Source organism: Macaca thibetana, chromosome 11 (assembly GCF_024542745.1).
Source record: "Macaca thibetana thibetana isolate TM-01 chromosome 11, ASM2454274v1, whole genome shotgun sequence".
Lineage (NCBI taxonomy): Eukaryota > Metazoa > Chordata > Mammalia > Primates > Cercopithecidae > Macaca > Macaca thibetana.
Window position 1 is genome coordinate 7,192,041 of NC_065588.1, and position 6,871 is coordinate 7,198,911.

At 42.9% G+C, this 6,871-nt stretch overlaps 1 protein-coding gene and 1 pseudogene across 1 annotated transcript in view; both read right to left on the reverse strand.

Moving 5' to 3' along the window:
• The window catches only part of PHB2 (prohibitin 2), an 88,340-nt gene extending 81,687 nt beyond the window's left edge, over nt 1-6,653 (reverse strand). Inside the window, exon 1 of the mRNA XM_050747546.1 lies at nt 6,644-6,653. The gene's annotated coding sequence lies outside the window, so the exon portion shown is untranslated. The remainder of the gene's footprint in view (nt 1-6,643) is intronic.
• On the reverse strand, nt 3,082-3,608 carry LOC126930485 (zinc finger protein with KRAB and SCAN domains 1-like; annotated as a pseudogene).
• Nucleotides 6,654-6,871: the final 218 nt, after the last annotated feature.

Below are 6,871 nucleotides of genomic sequence, written 5' to 3' on the forward strand. Positions count from 1 at the left end.
TTTTTTTTTTTTTTAATCCAAGATACAAACACATTAGCCTAGGGTCAAGATCATCAATATCACTGTCTTCTACCACCACGTCTTATCCCACTCAGGGGCAATAACATGTATAGAGCTGTCGTCTCCTATAATAACAATGCCTTCTTCTGAAATACCTCCTGAAGGACCTGCCTAAGGCTGTTTTACAGTTAACTTAAAAAAATATATAACTAAAAGGAGTATACTTTAAAACAACAATAAAAGTCTGGGCGAGGTGGCTCACGCCTGTAAATCCCAGCACTTTGGGAGGCTGAGGCAGGCGGATCACCTGAGGTCAGGAGTTCGAGACCAGCCTGACCAATATGGTGAAACCCTGTCTCTACTAAAAATACAAAAGTTAGTCGGGTGTGGTGGTGGGCGCCTATAGTTGCAGCTACTCAGGAGGCTGAGGCACCAGAATTGCTTGAACCCAGGAGGCAAAGGTTGTGCTTAGGGAGGCTGAGACAGGAGGATTGCTTGAGACCGGGAGTGCAGGACCAGCCTGGGCAAGGCAGTGAGAACTTGTCTCTAAGAAAAAAAAAAAAAAAAAGAAACTAGCCAGGTCTGGTGGTGCATACCTATACTCCAGCTACTTTGGAGGCTGAGCGGCAGCAGAATCACTTGAGTCCAGGAGCTTGAAGTTACAATGAGTCATTGCACTCTAGCTTAGGCAGCAGAGTGAGATCCTGTCTCTAAAAAAAAGTAAAGAAAAAAAATGAAATTGGTTCACACAATCATGTAATTATGAGGGCCGAGAAGTTCCAAGATTTGCAGTCAGAAAACTAGAGAACAGGGAAAGCTGATGGTGTAAGTTCTAGTTCAAGTCCAAGTCCAAAGGCAGGAGAATACTGATGTTCCAGCATGAAGATAGGCAGAGAGTAAATTCTCCTTCATTTAACCTTTTGTTTGATTCATGTCTTCGGTGGATTGGATGAGCCTCACCCACATCAGAGAGGGCAATCTGCTTTACTCAGTCTACTGATTCAAATGTGAATCTCACCCAGAAACAATCTCATAGACCCACTGAGAATAATGTTTAATCAATAACTGCACACCCCATGGCCCAGTCAAGTTCACAGATAAAGTTAACCATTATAGTTTATTTTTCCTGATTTGCCAACTTTGCAAACTAACAGTTAACATTTCCAGAGGAAGATGAGGAAATTAGCTCTCTCTTTTTTTTTGTTGAGACAGAGTCTTGCTCTGTCGCCCAGGCTGGAGTGCAATGGCATGATCTCAGCTTGCTGCAACCTCTGCCTCCCTGGTTCAAGTCATTCTCCTGCCTCAGCCTCCCGAGTAGCTGGGACTACAGGCGCCTGCCACCACGCCCGACTAATGTTTTGTATTTTTAGTAGAGACAGGATTTCGCCATGTTGGCCAGGCTGGTCTCGAACTCCTGGCCTCAGGTGATCCACCCACCTTGACCTCCCAAAGTGCTGGGATTACAGGCATGAGTCAACATGCCTGGCCGAAATTAGCTCTCTTAAACTTTCTCCTGTCTTTACCCTGACCGCAAACCTTCAAAACAGTATATTACTATTTTTTACATTATTAAGATTTGCAATATTTATGTTCTGTTGTATAATAATAATTCTTATGCTTGTTTAGCATTGGTTCATATCTGAATGGATCCAATGCTCACTGCTAGTCCCTTCTTACCATTTTTGATTTCTCATACCCAATTTTTTAATATCATTTGATTCATCTCTTGCGTGGCTGCATGTTATCATCACCATGTTTTATTCACCATTGTGAATGTTTTCTGTTACCTTTTAAATGAGCAACACTTTGCCTGTTTATAAAATTACTGGGGTGTATTTTTTCCCATTTACTCAGAACTCTGTAAGCATTCCCCCTTGGCCTTTTAGCTCTGAGTGTTGCTGTGAGTAAGTCTGAGGCCTGATTTAAAAAAACTTTATAGGTGTTATGTTTTTCTCTACTTGGTTTTCTTTTTTCTTTCTTTCTTTTTTTTTTCTGAGACAGAGTCTCGCTCTGTCACCCAGGTTGGAGTGCAGTGGTGTGATCTTGGCTCACTGCAAGCTCCACCTCCTGGGTTCATGCCATTCTTCTGCCTCAGCCTCCCAAGTAGCTGTGACTACAGGCGCCCGCCACCACGCCCGGCTAATTTTTTGTATTTTTAGTAGAGACGGGGTTTCACCGTGTTAGCCAGGATGGTTTTGATCTCCTGACCTTGTGATCCACCTGCCTCGGCCTCCCAAAGTGCTGGGATTACAGGCATGGGCCACCGCGCCCGGCCTCTCTGCTTAGTTTTCTATGGCATTCTTCTTTTTTTTTTTTTTTTGTAGAGACAGTGTCTCATTATGTTGCTCAGGTTGGTCTTGAACTCCTGGTCTCAAACCATTTTCCTGCCTCAGTCTCCCAAAGTGCTGGGATTACAGGCGTGAGCCAGCGTTCTTTTTTTTTTTTCTTTAACTGTTGAACACTCTGTAATTATTAGATAAAATTAATAGTACTTTACAATTATATATATCACTTTACAGTTTACAAAGTTATTAAGTAGACATTTGTTTTGATGCCCCAACATAAAATTTAACTTCTTTTCCTCCCTTCTCCCCTCCATCAAAGAAAGACTAAGGAACATTTCATCAGAAAAGGTGATAAAAGTGCATCAATCTGTACAGAACTACAAAGAATAAAGGGGAGGAGGGTAGGACCCTGAAGAGGGCCACAGGGACTTCAGGAAGGAGAAAACCAGAGTGTTAAACGTGAGGAAAGCCCAGGGGTCACAGGGAGTTAGCCATCATAAGGGGCAGGTTGTATTCACTACATAAAAGGAGGGGAACACAGCATATGTTTCACATTCTAAAACAATATGACGAGATCATAACTGAAGAGCTGAAGTTGAATTTTGTGGTTTCTCAGAACACAAGTAGAAGATGACCACCAGCCATGGTTTCTGAATAAACTGGGTTCAAAGTGCATCTGGTTGTAGCAGAGGGCTTCCTTGGACTCTGATACTAGAAATTTAACAAAGGTAATTCGAGGAGCTGCGATTTTACATAGTGGTGGCATCCTAGGGGGCATCTATTGCATCAGTCAAGTTTAATATCTCACAATTGTGGAAAAGGAGTTTACGAGCAGGTAATACTTGGGCCATCTCTTGCAGATTCTTGCTGTAAGGACTGCAAGTTTCTCCAGAGAAAGCACTTGCCTGGGTATGACTCAGGGCCGGGCAAAAATTCACACTATGAGTCTGGTGGAGGGAAGGTGGAGAAGTATGCCCTGTCGGCCCACATTCCCATAATTCTCTAACCTCACATCTCTGTAGGGGTCCCTCTGAACAGGGTCCAGGTATCCCCATTCCTGTGAGTAAGGTGCACAGCCACATCCTCAAATGTCACAAACTGCTGGTACCTGACTGTCAGGAGCACAGCTGCCTGGTCTCCCGGGCTTTCCTCATGGGGAAGAGCAGGCACCTGGGGAACAGGTGGAGCCCTAGTGAGTCCCTGTTCCATGTCGGTGGCCTGTGCAAAGTGAGGCTCTGGAGTCAGACTCTTAAACTGGGTCTCCAAAAACTGAAATTGGACCCTTGGTGATCCTGCTGCTTCCTGGGCTGGTATTTTCTCCATCCCTGTTTTGGAGGACAATGACCATCGCAGCTCGCATCAGGACATGACCACTGGGTCCTGATGGCGAGGCCCGCCCTCGGTCCGTGGGGTGAACTGGAGCTGAAGAGAAATAGGCCCTCATACCCAAGCCTCTGCACACTCTTGGGGAAGGAAACCACTGTCCCATATTCTTTACATTATCCTTGTTATTTAGGATCTCCAGGATTGGCTTCAGTGTTCATGGTTCTTTGTCATTATTTTCCTGTAAGAGTGCCCTTTTATTTAAATATTTCAGTTCATTTATTTGACAGAAATTTTCTTCAACCATATATATATTTATAAGTATATATACTGGGGAGAGAAGCTATTTCTCTTACTGTCTCCTGTCTCTGAAGAGGAGGAAGTAAAAGTTGAAAAACAACAGGAATGATCAGTGGCAAGACCAGCCAGTGCCACTGATGACCAGGCCTGAGGTTAAAAGATTAACCCCCCACTGTAACCACACATGCTCTCAATCTATCACGACCCTTTCACGTGGAACCCCTTAGAGTTGTAAGCCCTTAAAAGGGCCAGGAACTCTGTCTTCGGGGAGCTCGGCTCTTAAGATGCTCCCGGCTGAATAAAAACCTAAAAAGCTCTTCCTTCTTTAATCCAGTGTCTGAGGAGTTTTGTCTGTGGCTTGTCCTGCTACAATAGAAATATATACAAATATATATAAAAAATATATATATATTAAAAAATATATATATATTTTGGTGGCGGGGACAGAGTCTCATTCTGTCACTCAGGCTGGAGTGCAGTGGCATGATCCTGGCTCACTGCAACTTCCACCTCCCAGGTTCAAGCCACTATCCTCTCTCAGCCTCTGGAGTAGCTGGGATTACAGGTTGTGCACCACCACACCCGGCTAATTTTTGTATTTTTAGTAGAGATGGGGTTTCACCATGTTGGCCAGGCTGATCTTGAACTCCTGACTTCAGGTGATCCGCCTGCTTTGGCCTCCCAAAGAGCTGGGATTACAGGCGTGAGCCACCGTGCCCATACTCAACCATATCTTTGAATACGTTCCCATTCTAGTTGTTATATTTCTTTTTTCAAAACACCAATCATGTATCTGTTGTATCTCCTTGATCCATTCTCATCAGCGTCTCTGCAATCACTTTTATCCCTTTGCACTTTTCCATTTTGTTTTGGGTGATTTTTTTCAAGACTGGCCTCCATGTACTATCTATGTTTTCATAGTATGTATTTGACTTCTTGCTGTTTCTATAATGAATTTTTCATTTTTATGGTGGCTTTCCTGTTATTTCCAATTTCTCAGTTAAGTTCTACCACATCACTTTTTTCTCTCTTTTTAAAAATATGCATCTGTTATTTTCCCTTGTATCTTTTTTTGAAAAAGTCCATGCTTTCTTTAACTTTTGCAAGTATAGAAAAAATATGTCTGACATCTTTCTTTTGCTTGCTGGAATAACTTTCTAAAAATAGACTTTATTTTTATAGGACAGTTTTAGATTTACAGAAAAATTGAGCATACAGTACAGATAATTCCCATACAGCTCCTACACAGTTTCCCCATTATTAATGTCTACATTAGGATGGAACATTTTTTACAATCATGGAAGTGATGTTGATACATTACTATTGACTAAAGTCCATACTTTATTCAGATTTCCTTAGTTTTTACCTAATGTCATTTTCCTATTCCAGGGCCTCCTCCAGAATATCATATTACCTTTAGTTTTCATGTCTGCTAGGCTCCTCTTGGCTGTTACAGTTTCTCAGACTTTCCTCGATTTTGATGACCTTGAAGTTTTGAGGAGTACTGGTAAGAGTATTATAGGATGCCCCCTACTGGAATTTGTCAGATGTTTTTCTCATGATTAGGGATCATGGCTTTTGGGGAGGAAGATCTCAGAGGTGAGTGCCATTCTCGTCACATTGTATTACCATGATTTTTTTTTTTTTTAGTTTTTATTTTTTGAAATGGAGTCTTACCCTGTTGCCCAGGCTGGAGTGCAACGGTGCGATCTTGGCTCACTGCAACCCCCGTCTCCCGGGTTCAAATGATTCTCCTGCGTAGCTGGGATTACAGGCGCCTGCCACCACACCCAGAAAATGTTTTTTGTATTTTTTTTTTTAAGTAGAGACGGGGTTTCACCATGTTAGCCAGGCTGGTATCCAACCCCTGACCTCACGATCCGCCCTCCTCAGCCTCCCAAAGTGCTGGGATTACAGGTGTGAGCCACCACAGCTGGCCATATTAGCATGATTTATGACTGTTGATGCTGACTTTGATCACCTGCCCAACGTAGTGTTTATTAGATTTCCCCGCTATAAATTTGCTCCCTGTCCCTTCCATACTGCACTCTCAGGAAGGAGGTCACTATAAGCAGTCCATGCTTAAGGAGTGGGGAGTTCTGTTCCCCATCCTTTACGATGGGACAGCTACATAATTTATTTGGAATTCTACAGAGGATGCTGGAGTAACTTTTTCTGAAGTGTTTTTTGATCATCTGTCTTTTGTTTGCTATTATTTTTCCCTTTTCATTGGGGAGGGGTTTTTGTTCATATGTATTAATTCAGATTTATTTGCTTATTCTGCAACTTAGCTCTCAAAAAAAAAAAAAAATAGCTCTCAAATAAAGAGGGAATTTTTTTAGAGGGAATTGGCAGTTCTGACTCAATCATGTTGTAGCTAACCAAGAACCAAGTTGACATTTCCTCTGCTCGATAACTTCTCTCTCCCTCTTTTTTGCATCCCCCTTCCTCCACGTCACTTTTGGAAAAGCACCTCAGCTCCCGGTGGCTGTCAGGGCTTATAGGTAGATTTCATTTAGATATTTGCTGTTTAATTACCTGTATTCAACTGACTCAGCAGCGGTAAAATTGGTTGTGTGGGCCCACTCTCCTCGCTTTGCCTCTCTCCATGCCATTTTCTCCAGTCTGGAAGGGGGAAAATGAAGGAGGCATCCACACTGGCCTGTCATCAGCCCGGCCTCCCCGCTGCTGTGCACACTGGGTTCTTGTTGAGGGGTGTTCTCTACTTCCATGACCCCCCCAAGCCCCTAGTTTTCACTGTGCCAGTAAAGGATTCTTAATTCTTAATTCCTTTACTAGGTCACCTGGAGCAGAGCAGGTATCTGCTCCAGGTGACCTCCCTTGTTTTGGTTCCAATTTTCACTACACTTGGCGGATATTTCTTATGGTCAATGATCTGGGCTGTAGCCATTTTCTATTTTCTTTTCTTTTTTCTTTTTTTTGAGACGGAGTCTTGCTCAGTC